Source organism: Ambystoma mexicanum, chromosome 5q (genome assembly GCF_040938575.1).
Source record: "Ambystoma mexicanum isolate Mex_15411 chromosome 5q, UKY_AmexF1_1, whole genome shotgun sequence".
NCBI lineage: Eukaryota > Metazoa > Chordata > Amphibia > Caudata > Ambystomatidae > Ambystoma > Ambystoma mexicanum.
In genome coordinates, this window is record NC_090933.1 from 357,755,113 (window position 1) to 357,770,588 (window position 15,476).

General features: G+C 50.4%; 1 protein-coding gene across 8 annotated transcripts in view; it reads left to right on the plus strand.

Moving 5' to 3' along the window:
- Nucleotides 1–15,476, plus strand: part of DLGAP1 (DLG associated protein 1) — a 2,039,252-nt gene that overhangs the window by 1,309,381 nt on the left and 714,395 nt on the right. The gene's annotated exons all lie outside the window — the stretch shown is intronic.

Sequence of the window (15,476 nt, forward strand, 5' to 3'; positions counted from 1 at the left end):
ATGTTTATCACATCCAATGAAAGTGCCGCATAACTGCTGTTTATCTGCTTGGCATTTCTTCTTGTTGTAATCAAATCTAAGGCACCGAAGGTGGCATGGAATGTTGATATCACTTGGCAGCGCAGGTGAATAAGAATTATGATGAATTTTCCTCTGTCCCAGTCAGGGAATTCTACTGTAAAAAGGTAGGAATAACTTATGGGCCAGAAACACTGTTATTTGGTCTGATTGATGGTTGGAAAATGCTTGAAGGCTTTTTTTTGGACAAAATGTTTAAAACTGCCACAGGGACTGCCCGCACCGGTTATACCTTGGGTTGGTCTTTTTGAAATCGATGGTAGTGCGGAAACACAACTGTCCTGAGAAAGATTACGAATACAGAAATGGGTACGATCTGGTGGTTACTAAAACATGTTACGCAAAGCAGATTACACCCACCAATGGATAGAAGGCATGACGAATGTATTGGGCATACGAACTCAAATGACATGAGTACAGAGTTACTACTAGACTCCACGGTTAAAGCAAGTTGTGTGAAAGTGACTGGATTCCTACAATTGAAGCTGTGCGTGGCTGCGATCTGTTCTCGGGCTTATTGCTGCATCTGATTATGATAATGATTGATTAGTTATTTATAACACGATTAATACCCAGAGGTTTCAAAGGGTGGATCGAACCTGTGTTGCTCCTCTTGCTCCAAGGCCAGCACGTTGCCCCTGAGCTATCCTCCTGAGACCTCTTCTGGGCCAATTTTGGAGGGGTCACTCTTTACGTATGCGGCTGAACTTATTTTTGAGAAACAATGTATTGGGTGCAAGAAGCGGGTTGGAACGAAGGTTCAGAACCTGCAGGTTTTGTCAGGGGGAAGGTGTGGTGGAAACCATTTACCACGTGGTGTTGGAATGCTCGAACTTAACATCACAGCGTGAACTGTATTTTGCACACTTGATAAAGAATTGCATCATACTGGATGTGGGTCTTGTATGTCAACTTATCTTCATAGGAAAAGTGAACAAACAGAGGTTGGCTGCTGTGCAATTTTTGAGCAAAATATTTCCCTCTGAGTTGGGGAATGAGAATAAGAATTAGATTGTTTGTTCCTGGATCCATAGTCGGGAAGGACATTTTAAGGAGTGATTTTGTAAGGATTGAACTGGAAAATAAAATAATGTTTATTCCTTTTTCTTCTAATAAGGTTTTTAAAGTGGATGTTTTAAGTATTTCTGGCTTTATTCATGTTTTTGTAATGAAGTATTTGGATTAAATTGTTAAATTGTATGTTTGTATTGAAATGGCATGTAAGTGAAACTTCCCAGTGAACAGTAACACTAAATACATTAAATATATATATTACTTGAAGAATATCTATTTCTAATTATGACCCATAGACCTTGGAACATCCTTCTGGATCTGTCTCAATTCAGTGGTATCAGGTAATACCATCCCCATATATATGGTCGCCGTACATAATATCGCCTGGAAAAGGTCGTGGCGATATTATATGGGTGACAATATTTATGGGGATAGGGGCATCCAAAAAAAAAAAGGGTTTGGGGTTGAGGGGGTGTCCCCCGCATGTTCCATGCAATAATGTCCGCACAAAAAACGGCCATTTTTTGACGATATTTTTGCATGGCAATATTTGTGTGGGGACATTATTACATGGAACCAATTCAGTATTGTGAAAACCCTACATAAACCCATATGATGGGATTGTGCCACATTGCTTTGCCACCCGCTTACCCTCTCACCCTGCCAATTCCTTCTCCGCTGGGGATCTGCAGATCAGACTTCACGGCACCGAGCAGTGCCCCGCCTCTTCCTCAGATGGAAGCTGGCAGTGAGCCAAGCTTTGGAACTTCCATGGTGAAACGCAGCTAAACAAAGCACATTCCATCAGTCAAGTCGGGGGAACAGGCTTTCCAATTGTGCAGGTGTTATATGATCGGTATATTTCTAAATGGTACCAGGAAGATTAAGAACACATAGTGGCCCTGCGCAAATAGTTTTTCTACCTTTATTTCCCACTGATTATTGAAGTTATTTAGTATAACATTGATTTCTCAAGATATTTCCTGCAAATCATTAACACTTACAGCACATTGGAAATGATGGTAATGACGAGCCAGACAGGCAGACAGGCACTAGACAGAATAACACCTCCATTTTCAGTTTCCTCTTGCGTGGTTGGATGTTCAGTGTTTAATATGAAGTTCTCTTGACCATAGGAACCTGGTTGTATCCTTTCACCTGCTGTGTCTGCGTTGAGACATGTTATTCTCAAATGAGCTGGCATTAATGTTTTACTTCATTTTGGGGCAGGGGGTGGCTGGACATACAAATGTTTATTTTATTTGACCTCCCCACTGACCGAACTTGTGGACACAGAGAGGAACAGAAGGGAGACGGATCAATGGCATAAAAGGGGCAGAGGAGGGGTTGTGCGTGCTTGATTGTCAGGTGTGCAACTCGATTAAAACTTCAGGGAGTGGAGGGTGGCAAGCCCTTCAAATATTGGGAGAGGAGCTAGCGTATGGGTTTTGGGGGAGGGGCAAACTTACTTGTGTGGTGACGTTCTGCGTCAAGGCATGTTTGTGGAACTAATGTCAAGTTGGCTGCCAATTATGCAACTTAAAGGGCACGTCAGGACACTGCCTCTTAACATCACAAGGTTGAAGGACCAACTGTGCATTTCTCTTGGTACTTACCAGCATGGATGTGATGTGGTGTGTGGGTGGCTTTGTAGATGATAGTTCATGGTGCATGTCCAGCTGCTTTCTAGTGTGATACCATTTAAGCCGGAGTCTCGCTATGGCTGGAGGTTTCTTCTCATCCTAAACTAGCAGACCCCATGGATATAAACTCAGCTTTAAAAAGTAGCTAGATTTGGTGAGCCACTTTCTTGCTGTGTACTTTCTTGACCAAATGTGGTGGTTAGGACACCTAATTTGTGTGCACATGCTGGTGAGAATCTTCAGGTGAAGCTGTAATGGGAACATCATCCATAACTCCCCCCTTTGTGCCTGAAACCAGACACGTGAGGACTGCTGTTGAGGATAAAGTGTCTCCTATCCATGCTTACCCTTCCAAGCACTCCCCTGACATGTGCTCACATCCCATCACGATTTCAAATTCCTAAAAATGTATGCACACGAAAAGCGCATTTGCTAACAATAAAAGGCTGTACAACAGCAATTTTTTTTTTTTTTTTTTTTTTTTATTGTATGTTAACCTGTTTAAGGTTTTTTTACAAATCTGTGCTGTAGTGAACTGTGTTCGTACTACTTCTAAGAAGTTAGACCAGGACTTAAGACACCACTCTCGAGTTTCCTTGAAGATCACTTGCTGGTGTTGTTGGTGTTGCAGGCGATGAAGTGCTGTCACTGGCTTTTGCCAGGGCTACTTCAAGGAATTTAGCTGCCGCTCTGGACCATCTGGTGGAATCGCCTGCAATTAACCGAAACCATATTGTCTCTTCGTCGAGTGTGAGCGGGCACGTGATGAGTGGTGTCAAGTAGGCCCTTCTTTCGTGTACCAGTCCAGGACATGAGGTGAGTAGATGACGGACCGATTCTATTTGGTCAACCAGTCCACAAACCCGGCAGTGAGGAGAATTTGCCAGTGCCCTTTTAGCCAAAACTTCTCTCGTATGCAGAAGATTCAGACGGGCTCGTAAAAGAATTTTTCTCAGCCTTTTTTCAGGAAATTTTTCGCAATATTTCAGCGGAATCTTTGGGCGGTTGTAAGTAGGTGGCAGATCATTTAGGGATGTATACGTTAGGATTTTCTCGTTGGTACACATCCAATCTTGTTCTAAAAGCTTTTGCTTCACACGCCCAGGATTTGAGATGAGGAGGTCGTCCGTGCAGTGGACTTCTTCTAATTTTTGTCCAATTTTCTTCGCCCAGTTGGTGAATGGTGTGCACTTCCCGTTTTCCAGTTCGTTTTCTAATATCCGAAAAATCGGCAGAGAGTCAGGAGTTCGTATTTTCCTGTAAAGTAGAATCGCGCTTTGCATGAAGACTGAGGCTAGTGAAGGAAGGCCAAGGTCGCGCCGAATGGCTGGCATGGGGGCTGCGGTAGGAAGTCCCAAGACCGATTTCCATAGAAATCCTTCCAGTCTCAGCCAAAATTCAGCAGGTAGAGTTAAGTTGGCTGCCATTCCGTATGTTATGGCCGGTACTACTTTTGTTTTATAAAATTGCAGTACCGGGGTCCAAGAGAACTTGCCGAATTTACTGTCGACAGCTCGAGATTGGGCTGTCAGGTTCTTGATTTTTGCCCATAACGAGGCTTGAAGTGAAGAATCGTTTAAAGTGTTGTCAAGTTGAATGCCCAGGTACTTAAACTCATCTACTACTTTGATTTTTTCTGCATCGAGAAACCATACCGGACACTCCTTTCTCTTTTTTTTGCTTTTTGAAAAGGATAGGATTTTAGTTTTGCTTTTGTTTATTTGCAGGTTATTTTCTTCCATGTATTGGGCCAGATTTGTTAGCTGTCTCTGAAGGCCTACTGCCGTCTGGTCAATCAGAATTAAGTCGTCGGCGTACCACAGTCTTGGGACTTTAGAGGAGCCCACTCTCGGTGGGAAAGATCTTACTGATTTCATTGTGTCTTGGAAGTCTCCGATGAACGAGATAAACAGAGCTGGGGCTAACGGGCAGCCCTGTTTTACTCCCCGTTTTGTAAAGATTTGATCTGAGAGTGTGCCTTGTTGGTTTAGGCGGACTCTGAGTGAGGTGGTTTCGTGGAGTGCCATTGCTGGTGCGAGAATCGAGTCTGGACATTTCCAGTTGGCTAACTTGGTCCACAGTCTTTCTCGATCTACCAGGTCAAAGGCCTGGGACAAGTCCACCATTGCCATATGGACCTTTCCCGTACCCCTCTTTGCATTAGCTTTCAGTATGTTGAGAAACAGTAGGTTGATTGACGTTCCTGCTCCCTTCTGGAATCCTGTTTGAAGCATGTCGGCTGCCGGGGAGGCACTGGCCCAGACTTTAAAGTGGCGGAGGAGTAGTGCTGCAAAAATCTTCCCTATAACATCCAATAAGACAATGGGCCTGTAATTGGCAGGGATGTCTCTGTTTCCTTTCTTATAGATAGGTACCAATACAGCCTCTGTCCAGGTTTTGGGAATTTCTTTTGTTTTCTGAATTTGAGTAAATATTTCGCCAATTGCTTGCGCCCATAGTAGTGGGTGTGCCTTAAGGTCAATGTTAGTCAAGCCGTCTGGCCCAGGAGCCCTTGAAGATTTAAGATTGTTGATTGCTTCTGTGATGTCCTCGACCGATGAGAGGGTGATCCATGGGGAGTCTGAGAGGACGGGGAGATGTAATGACGTGGAGGTGGGGCAGCGGTATAACTCCGTGAAGTGCTGAATCCACTTTGACTCTGGGACACAGTTTGCCAGCGCGTTTGCCTTCTGCCCATTAGTTGATTTTAGTAGTGACCAAAAGTCTCGAGTGTTCCTTGTGGCACAAGTGTAGAGCATTTCTTCAGCGTCGTTTTGGTACATGAGCAACCGGTGCTGTTTTAGCCATGATTTATAGGACTTTTGTTCTGCATGGTAATTCAGCCATGTTTCCAGCGAGTCAGCTCGTATGGCCGTTTTTTTCAGTTTGTTAAGCTTTTTTCTTTTTATTGCCACTTCAGTGTCGAAGGAATGCGTATGGGTCGGTTTCCCTGTTTTTGTTCCCGCAAATTTCGTTTTGTGTGCGGCCAACAGCGACACGTATTCTGGTCGTCTGTCGCTTTTGCTCTTTGTTATTTGGACTGTTTTCCTCGCAATATTAGAAAAGAAGTTTTTTACATTTTCGGCGGTTAAGCGAAGCCTGTTTTGTTGTACATTAGGTTCCACTGCTGCAGAATAGAAGGGTCTTGATGGGGCTGTTCCGTTCCATGACATTTTTAAAAGGTTGTGGTCGCTTTCCTGTGTTTTTACCACTGTAAAGTCGGTGAAATAAGCTATCAGCCCTTCCGTGATGAATATGTAATCCAGCGTGGCGGAAGAGCTCAGTCTTTCCCACGTAGGGATTTGTGTTTCTCGATCTTGAAGTGATGATACATTATGGAAGTTCCTTGATTTCATTAGGAGGGACCAGGCTCGACCTCTTTCGTCCATCGTTGAATTCGGGTTTTGTTTGTTTTCCGCTCTCCCCTCACATTTAGAGTTCAGATCGCCGCAAATGATGATGTTGGGTACTTTCCGCTCCACCGTTAGGTCGTCAATTTGGTTGGCGACCATGGTGCAAAATTCTGTAGTGCTGTTTTTCGCCGGGTTCCAGTAGAGGTTTATTATGCCTAAATCCGAGTTTGTCCAAGCGTCTCTGGTTAAGTCTTGATGGCACCATGTGGCCAACGTCGCCAGCATTCCGTAACCCTCTGCTGTTTTCCCTTTTGGAGTAATCCCTGAGCCAATCCGGATAGCTGTTAGTATGCCTCCGGAGGGGCGTCCTAGGATGGATTTGCAGGCGGGTGAGGCTTCTGTTACATATCCGTCCATGGCAGGTTTGTGAACCAACCATGTTTCTTGAAGACAGATCAGTTCAAACATACCTAAATTTGTGTCACTAGGCGTTGTAAGATGTTGATGACCACTCGTATTCCACGAGGCCATGTTTAGGGAGCATTTTTGTAGAGGGTTTGAAGGACCGGTGTATTGTTTCTCCGTCGGATGTGGTCCTTGGTTTTGTTGCTATTTCTTGTGAGTTTGCGCAAAGGTTTCTGAAATCCATTTCCATGGGTTGCGTACTCGTGGTCTGCTCTCCTTTGTGAGTTCCGTTCTAGATTGTCTTGTTTCTCTTTTCTCGTGGTGACTTTGTGTTTTTGAAGCTTCGTAGTTGTTAGTTCGGGTAGTAGTTTGAAGGGTAGTTTGGTTTCTCCGCCCCCACCTTTCGTCGCCATATCCCGCATTTTGTTTTCTTGGAAGCCTCTGTGCGTAATTTTCTCTGTGTCGCTCCCTGTCTCGAGTTGGATCTTCAGTTTTTTCTTTTGTCACTTTGATGTTTTCCTTCGAATGTTTCTGAAGGCAGTAGATTTTTAGGCCCATTTTTTGGAGGCCCTTGTGCACGTCGGGAGTTAACTCCAATGCAGTTTTTCTTCTTAAATGGAGGTAGGCTTTTGCTTTATGTTCCCGGTGGTAGGGTTCGACCAATGTGAAGTCTTCCGTTCTTAGGTGGCAGAGTGCTCCTATTTTTCCTAGTCTGTTTAAGACTGTTCTGCGGTTTAGGACCAGGTAAGAATCTTTAGATGATGTTTGTTCTAGCTTGAAGATTTTTCCCCCTTCATTAATCTTATCTTTGTCTGAAGCTGTGTCCTTTTTTTCTCTTTGTTCCTTCGATGACTGAACTCTGGCAGGATAGTTCGGTTTGTAGTGTTTCTGATCTCGGTCTCTATGAGGCTCGAGTCCAACGAGTTCATGAGTCTCCTTTAAGTTTTCCAGAGCTTCTAAGGCAGTGGATGGAGAGTTTGAACGAGATCGTTTTCTGGGCGGCTCCCTTGATACCTTGGAGTGATTTTTTTCCTTTTGTTCTTGAATAGGTTCGTCATTAGATAAAGGGTTTGTTTGCGTATGTTTTGGAGCGTCGTCGCAGTTTGACCGTAGTGGAGAATCTGTTTCCCGTTCGTCGGGGTACAGCGATATGTTTGACAAGTCTGAGGATGAAGTTGAGTCTACACTTATTCTGGTTTTATCTATTGCGGTCGACTGCTTCAAGTTTGTGAGTATGGGGTTTATACTCACTTCCCCTTGGATAGCTCCCGTCTCTGTTTCTCCAGTACAATTTCGATTTTGAAGGATTTTTGGGGGGGATTCCATTGGGCGCAGCCACACAAAGGGTTTGGTACCGTTCTTGATCCTTTCTTTGACTTTGCCCCTAGCTGTGGATTTTGAGGGGGACAGTGCTCGTGTAGTCTCATCAGTTTTATGTTTTGAAGGAATTTTTGTGAAGATTGGGGCAACTTCTTTGTTCTTCTCGGTCTGTGTGGACTGTGTGGTTTTGGTTGGTGGTTCCACATTTTCATACCTAGTGTCCTCTTTCTTTAGTAGTTCTGACATCACGATGTCTATTTTTTCCTCCCATTTTGAATGTGTGGAGTTTGACGTTCTTTCCATTGCTGTAAGGTAGCCTTCCACATAGATTAGCTTATCCTTTAGTTCGCTGATCATTGCTGTATTGTCTTTCAAGGCCTCGTGTATTGATTCGTACAGCTTTGTGAAAGGGTTTAGCACTATTGAGAAAGCGGACATCACTGACAGAAGATCTTTTTTCTTTGTCGCAGGAGAGTCGTTTTCTGAAATGTTTGATGTGTTTCCAGGGCGTCTGCTTTTCTGCGGGGTGTTGAAGTCTTTGGCGGCATGGAGTGGCGCTAATCTTTCTGAGGGTCTTCTTTCTACCGTTGACACGTTCATTTGGGGAGGCTTAGGAGGGTTTGCCGATGGTTGGGTCAGGTTCTCCAAAGTGTGCGACTTGTTCCACACATCATTTTCTCGTTGTTGGCTGGGGCAGGAGTTGTAGGTCTGCTTTGGTCCCTCTAAGGTGGGCACGGGAGTTTGCAAGTTTGCGTGTGACAGCATTGGAAGACTGAGAGAGACTTCGGGGAGCTTGTTTATTTCGTCTGCCTTCTTTTTTTTCGAGTCTTTTCCTCTTTCTTCTTGCTGAGACAGTTCAGGCGGCGCTGGTGTCCTTTGATGCAGGTCTCCCGGTTGCATGGGCTCATGATCGATGATGGCATGTGCCGTCTGAGTCCGTCCTTGAAGATTTGTGTCAGTTTTTCTGGTTTTGCTCAGTGGAGATTTATCTTGGATAGCCTCTAGAATTTCGGCGTCTGACAGCTCAGACTCTTGGCTAATCTTTCGTTTGTGTTGCTTTAGGAAGTAGTCCTTTAAGCTGCTTAGGTTTGTCAGGGTCGGGTTACCTTTGTACCCTCCTAATGGTTTAGAGGTGACTTTTTTTTTCAGGGTCTTTGATATCGTTTTTTTTTCCCTTATTACATTCAGATTAAAGTTATCCTTTTTGCATGGAGTCTTTCCTCTCTGGGGTGAGTTTGTTGAGACTGTGCCGTGTTGGTTGTGTCGCTCAGCTGTGATTCAGCCAGCACCAAAGGCGTGCCTTCTGGTGATTTTGATGGTTGAGGACTCAGATGTCGGTCTGGGTCCTGGGCTGGGGATTCGTTCCCTTCTAGGGACCCTATGGACCCCACGGACTGGGTAACTACTGGTTGAATTTGGGCCTGCTCCGGGACCGTGGTGCTGGGTGTTTCTGATGGTGAATACTCCTCCAGCCCTTTGTTCGTAAATACGTCGTCTTCAGATTCCGTGTCCCATGAGGAGGTAGGAGTGCCTCGTCTCGTGGTTAGCTGGGTCTTTCTGAAATGAAATCTCTTTTCAGAATTCATCTGATAGGCTCGGCTCTGATGGACCTGAGCCTGGACCTGTATGGCTGTATCGCATGAGTGTTCTTGTGCCGCGGTCGCGTCAGCGCGCGCCGCGCTGCTGACCGGCATGGTAGCCCGATCTAAGTTTTCTCCAAGATTCTGGGGTGCTGATTGAGTGTGACTTGGCGAGGTATGCGAGGCCTCCAGGTCACTTTTTCCGTCGGTAGGATGAATAGGTTGCAGATGGCTCGTGTTTGGCCTGGCATGCTCTGCGGTACCCTGCCGAGCCCACCCTCCTGTGGTCCCCGGGAGGGGGTCGCACGTCGAGGCGATAGTCTGACTGGGCGGCTGGAGTCGCTCCGTTCTTGCTGTGTGGCTGGAGTGACTGTGCGAATTTCCAGTTGTAGTGGCGAGACTTTCCCGACCCTGTGCTAGTGTGGCGGGCTTCAAGTTTCCGTGATCCGAGTCAAAGTCACGTTTTTTTGGAGTAGTAGGTATTATTGATGGACAAGCCTCGCCCTTCCAGTGCCCGTCGGTTGTTTTAGTACGTGCTGGGCGATCATACGGGTTCTCTTGGTCTGTTTTGCTGCTGCTGCGCAGCCGGCGGCTAATGTCGCCCTCCGTGGGTGATAGAGGAGGCATGTGTGTGATGAGTGTAATAAGAGGGTGGCTGCGGGGTTTCTGTGATGGAATTGGGACGACACGTGCTCTTCGGCTATCTGGTGCTGCCACAGTGCGCCAAACAGTCGCTCAACAGTCCCTAGGCTTTACTCCTCTCGGGCTTAACGCCGCGAGGGTGAATGTCTCCGTCTTTTGAGTCAGCTGGAGTCACGTGATGCCTCACGTGTGTGACTCAAGCCACGCCTCCTCCAGGAAGCAGGCACAGAACAGAGGACCAGAAAGAGCCCCTTCACGGCTCTGGAGCGTTCATTTCCACAAGAAAAAAATGCTGCTGAGGTAGGTGCTGCAGCATCAGGCTAGTGCGGGTGGCTTTCTATGGCATCAGGCTCGTCAACATCTCAACAGCAATTGCTAGGCCTTTGTTAACAGCGCGGCCCCAGGCACCTTGTATGGCCTGTGTCCTGTCCTGCCAGCCAAGGGATCTGTAGGTGAGTCAGGTCAAGATAGCACATAACACAGAATTTCGGAGGGACTAAAGACCCGCTTGCCCAATGGTCACTATGAGCCTTTTGCTGGCTCACAAAACTATACTCAGGACCTGATTGAGAACCATGTTTGAACATGGGAAAGTCCCATTGAAAAGATGTTTGTAAATCAGGTCCTTAGCGAAAAAAGGTTCTGAAAATGAGACTACTTGTGTTGCATTCTCAACAAAATTCCTGGAAAGGAGCTCTGCCTATTTTCAGGCCGATTCATGGAATAAATGTGCGCCGAAAATACCGGCGCAGAGGGGCCTATACGTGCGCTGCGCCGAAAAATAGCGAAAAGCGCAGGGAAACCAGCGCACGTCGATTCATGGAAGTCCGTGCGTAAGAAAAGCATAGGACGTGCGCTGAAAAAGTGCACGGCGCACGCCGGCGCACAGGTCAACCAACGGCGTGCGCCACGGCCACTGCGCTATCACTCCGAGCGCAGCGCACAGCTCTAAAGTAGGCGGAACACAGGGCGGGACACTCGGAATGGGGAATAAAATGGGGCACAACACTCGGAATGGGGAAGAATGTGGGCGGCACGGGGAAGTACAGGAGGCAAGTGCGCGGAACGCCCACACGCTCTCCGGCAACACGTATTCATGGATTCGAACAGGGCAAAACAGCGCTCGATCAAACCAGCGCACAGGCCCAAAAACGTACGCCACAAGTAAGCAGGCGGTAGCGTCCCGACGCACTTAACGAAAGTGCGCCAAAACCTGCGCCAACAAATACCACCCACATACAGCAATGGGCCATACCGTGACCCCAAAGGACAAATGAGGTGCAAAGGTGTACGCCATTAACACGGACACCCACTGTTCAACAATTCGCGGGTGTGTGTACAACGGGTTGCGCGAGAAGTCACTCGCGCGATTGCCCTGGGTACGTGTATCCCGGGGTGCGGGGAAGTCCCACACGCGATTGCCCTGGCCACGTCGATATCAGGGGTGCGTGTGAAGTTCCACACTCGAAAAGCCAGGGTACGTCAATTACAGGGGTGCGCGGGAAGTTTCACACGCGAAAAGCTAGGCTACGGGAATTCCAGGGGTGCGCGTGAAATCCTACACGCGAAAAACTAGGGTACGTCATTTACAGGGGTGCGCGGGAAGTTTCACACGCGAATAGGCTGGGCGCGTGTATTACAGGGGTGCGCGGGAAGTCCCACACGCGATTACAGCAGGGTACGTGTATTTCAGGGGTGCGCGGGAATTTCCACACGCGAATAGGCTGGGCGCGTGTATTTCAGGGGTGCAGGGAAGTCCCACACGCGATTGCCCTGGCCACGTCGATATCAGGGGTGCGTGTGAAGTTCCACACGCGAAAAGCCAGGGTACGTCAATTACAGGGGTGCGCGGGAAGTTTCACACGCGAAAAGCTAGGCTACGGGAATTCCAGGGGTGCGCGTGAAATCCTACACGCGAAAAACTAGGGTACGTCATTTACAGGGGTGCGCGGGAAGTTTCACACGCGAATAGGCTGGGCGCGTGTATTACAGGGGTGCGCGGGAAGTCCCACACGCGATTACAGCAGGGTACGTGTATTTCAGGGGTGCGCGGGAATTTCCACACGTGAATAGGCTGGGCGCGTGTATTTCAGGGGTGCGCGGGAAGTCCCACACGCGATTACAGCAGGGTACGTGTATTTCAGGGGTGCGCTGGAATTTCCACACGCGAATAGCCTGGGCGCGTGTATTTCAGGGGTGCGCGGGAAGTCCCACACGCGATTACAGCAGGGTACGTGTATTTCAGGGGTGCGCGGGAATTTCCACACGCGAATAGGCTGGGCGCGTGTATTTCAGGGGTGCGCGGGAATTTCCACACGCGAATAGCCTGGGCGCGTGTATTTCAGGGGTGCGCGGGAATTATCACACGCGATTTGGCTTGGTACGTGTATTACAGGGGTGCGTGCGAAGTTACACACGCGATTAGGCTGGGTGGGTCCTGTCACCCTCGACGGCCCCTGCAGGCAGCCCACAAAACAGGGGACTACCCTGCACACCTGCTCATGTCTCCCACCACCCCCACCCCCCACCATCCAGGGGCACCCTCCACCAGGCCCCCACTCATGTCTCCCCCCACCATCCAGGGGCACCCTCCACCAGGCCCCCACTCATGTCCCCTATCACCCCCACCCCCCCGCCACCAGGGGCACCCTCCACCAGGCCCCCACTCATGTCACCCACCACCCCCACCCCCCCAGTCACCAGGGGCAGCCTCCACCAGGCCCCCACTCATGTCTCCCACCACCCCCACCCCCCACCATCCAGGGGCACCCTCCACCAGGCCCCCACTCATGTCACCCACCACCCCCAACCCCCACCATCCAGGGGCACCCTCCACCAGGCCCCCACCCATGTCTCCCACCACCCCCAACCCCCACCATCCAGGGGCACCCTCCACCAGGCCCCCACCCATGTCTCCCACCACCCCCACCCCCCAGCAGTGGAGGGGCACCCTCCACCAGGCCCCCACCCATGCCCCCCACCACCCCCAACCCCCCGCCACCAGGGGCAGCCTCCACCAGGCCCCCACTCATGTCTCCCACCACCCCCACCCTCCCGCCACCAGGGGCAGCCTCCACCAGGCCCCCACTCATGTCTCCCACCACCCCCACCCCCCCGCCACCAGGGGCAGCCTCCACCAGGCCCCCACCCATGTCTCCCACCACCCCCACCCTCCCGCCACCAGGGGCAGCCTCCACCAGGCCCCCACCCATGCCCCCCACCACCCCCACCCCCCCGCCACCAGGGGCACCCTCCACCAGGCCCCCACTCATGTCTCCCACCACCCCCACCCCCCAGCAGTGCAGGGTCAACCTCCACCAGGCCCCCACTCATGTCCCCCTGCACCCCCACCCCCCAGCAGTCATGGGGCACCTGCCAGCAGGCCCCCACTTATGTCCCACTCATGCCTCCCACCACCCCCACCCCCCAGCACTGTGGGGCACCTGCCAGCAGGCCCCCACTTATGTCCCACTCATGCCTCCCACCACCCCACCCCCCAGCACTGTGGGGCACCTGCCAGCAGGCCCCCACTTATGTCCCACTCATGTCTCCCACCAACCCCACCCCCCAGCAGTCATGGGGCACCCTCCACCAGGCCCCCACCCATGTCCCACTCATGCCTCCCACCACCCCCACCCCCCAGCACTGTGGGGCACCTGCCAGCAGGCCCCCACTTATGTCCCACTCATGCCTCCCACCACACCCACCCCCCAGCACTGTGGGGCACCTGCCAGCAGGCCCCCACCCATGTCCCACTCATGCCTCCCACCACCCCCACCCCCCAGCACTGTGGGGCACCTGCCAGCAGGCCCCCACCCATGTCCCACTCATGCCTCCCACCACCCCCACCCCCCAGCACTGTGGGGCACCTGCCAGCAGGCCCCCACTTATGTCCCACTCATGCCTCCCACCACACCCACCCCCCAGCACTGTGGGGCACCTGCCAGCAGGCCCCCACCCATGTCCCACTCATGCCTCCCACCACCCCCACCCCCCAGCACTGTGGGGCACCTGCCAGCAGGCCCCCACCCATGTCCCACTCATGCCTCCCACCACCCCCACCCTCCAGCACTGTGGGGCACCTGCCAGCAGGCCCCCACTTATGTCCCACTCATGTCTCCCACCACACCCACCCCCCAGCACTGTGGGGCACCTGCCAGCAGGCCCCCACTTATGTCCCACTCATGCCTCCCACCACACCCACCCCCAGCACTGTGGGGCACCTGCCAGCAGGCCCTCACTTATGTCCCACTCATGCCTCCCACCACACCCACCCCCCAGCAGTCATGGGGCACCCTCCACCAGGCCCCCACATATGTCCCACTCATGCCTCCCACCACCCCCACCCCCCAGCACTGTGGGGCACCTGCCAGCAGGCCCCCACCCATGTCCCACTCATGCCTCCCACCACACCCACCCCCCAGCACTGTGGGGCACCTGCCAGCAGGCCCCCACTTATGTCCCACTCATGCCTCCCACCACACCCACCCCCCAGCAGTCATGGGGCACCTGCCAGCAGGCCCCCACTTATGTCCCACTCATGTCTCCCACCACACCCACTCCCCAGCACTGTGGGGCACCTGCCAGCAGGCCCCCACTTATGTCCCACTCATGTCTCCCACCAACCCCACCCCCCAGCAGTCATGGGGCACCCTCCACCAGGCCCACACAGATGTTCCCCTGCCAATAGGAAATCACAATACAGATCCCAGGATCCCATGGGCAACCACATCCCACCCCATGTCACCCCAGTCCATACACACATCCAAGGTACACATCCATTCAAAAATCAAATACCCATTACATGATACATAACCAATGAGCAGTATGCGCATGAGTCCAAGTCCGTCAGACTCACACAATGGCAACACATGACTGTGAAAACCCAGATTGTGACAGTCAACAAACCAATGAGAGAAGTCCACACAATAGAATCAAAAGAACAATGTATTAAAATGTAAGAAGGAAAAAAAAAGAAACACCTAAATGAATACACAAAGTAACAGGTAAAAAACAAAAAAAATCTAATGAAAGGTGAAATCCAAAAGAACGGGTGCAAAGTCAATCAAAATGGAAATCAAAATCAAACACATTGCCCCATGGTCCAAATAATAAAATCGAAAATATCCACAAACTATGTACAAAGATGATTGTCCGGGTCCAATATCCCTAAAAACCATAAAATGAAACCTACCCAAAACCTAACTAATGCTAACTATATACAAAAAACGTGGGCCATTGTCCAATCAACCCAAATAATAAATAAAAATAAAGGAAACCTACTATCTACATAACTATATACTAAGGCGGCGGGCCAGTCCTGCGGCTCACTGAGAGATGTTATGGGCCAGGGCATCATCGAACTCCCTTTCTATCTCCCCGAGGCGTTCATCCTCAATGGCCCCGAGGGCCCGCAGGGCTGACGCAGTGTCCACCTCCAA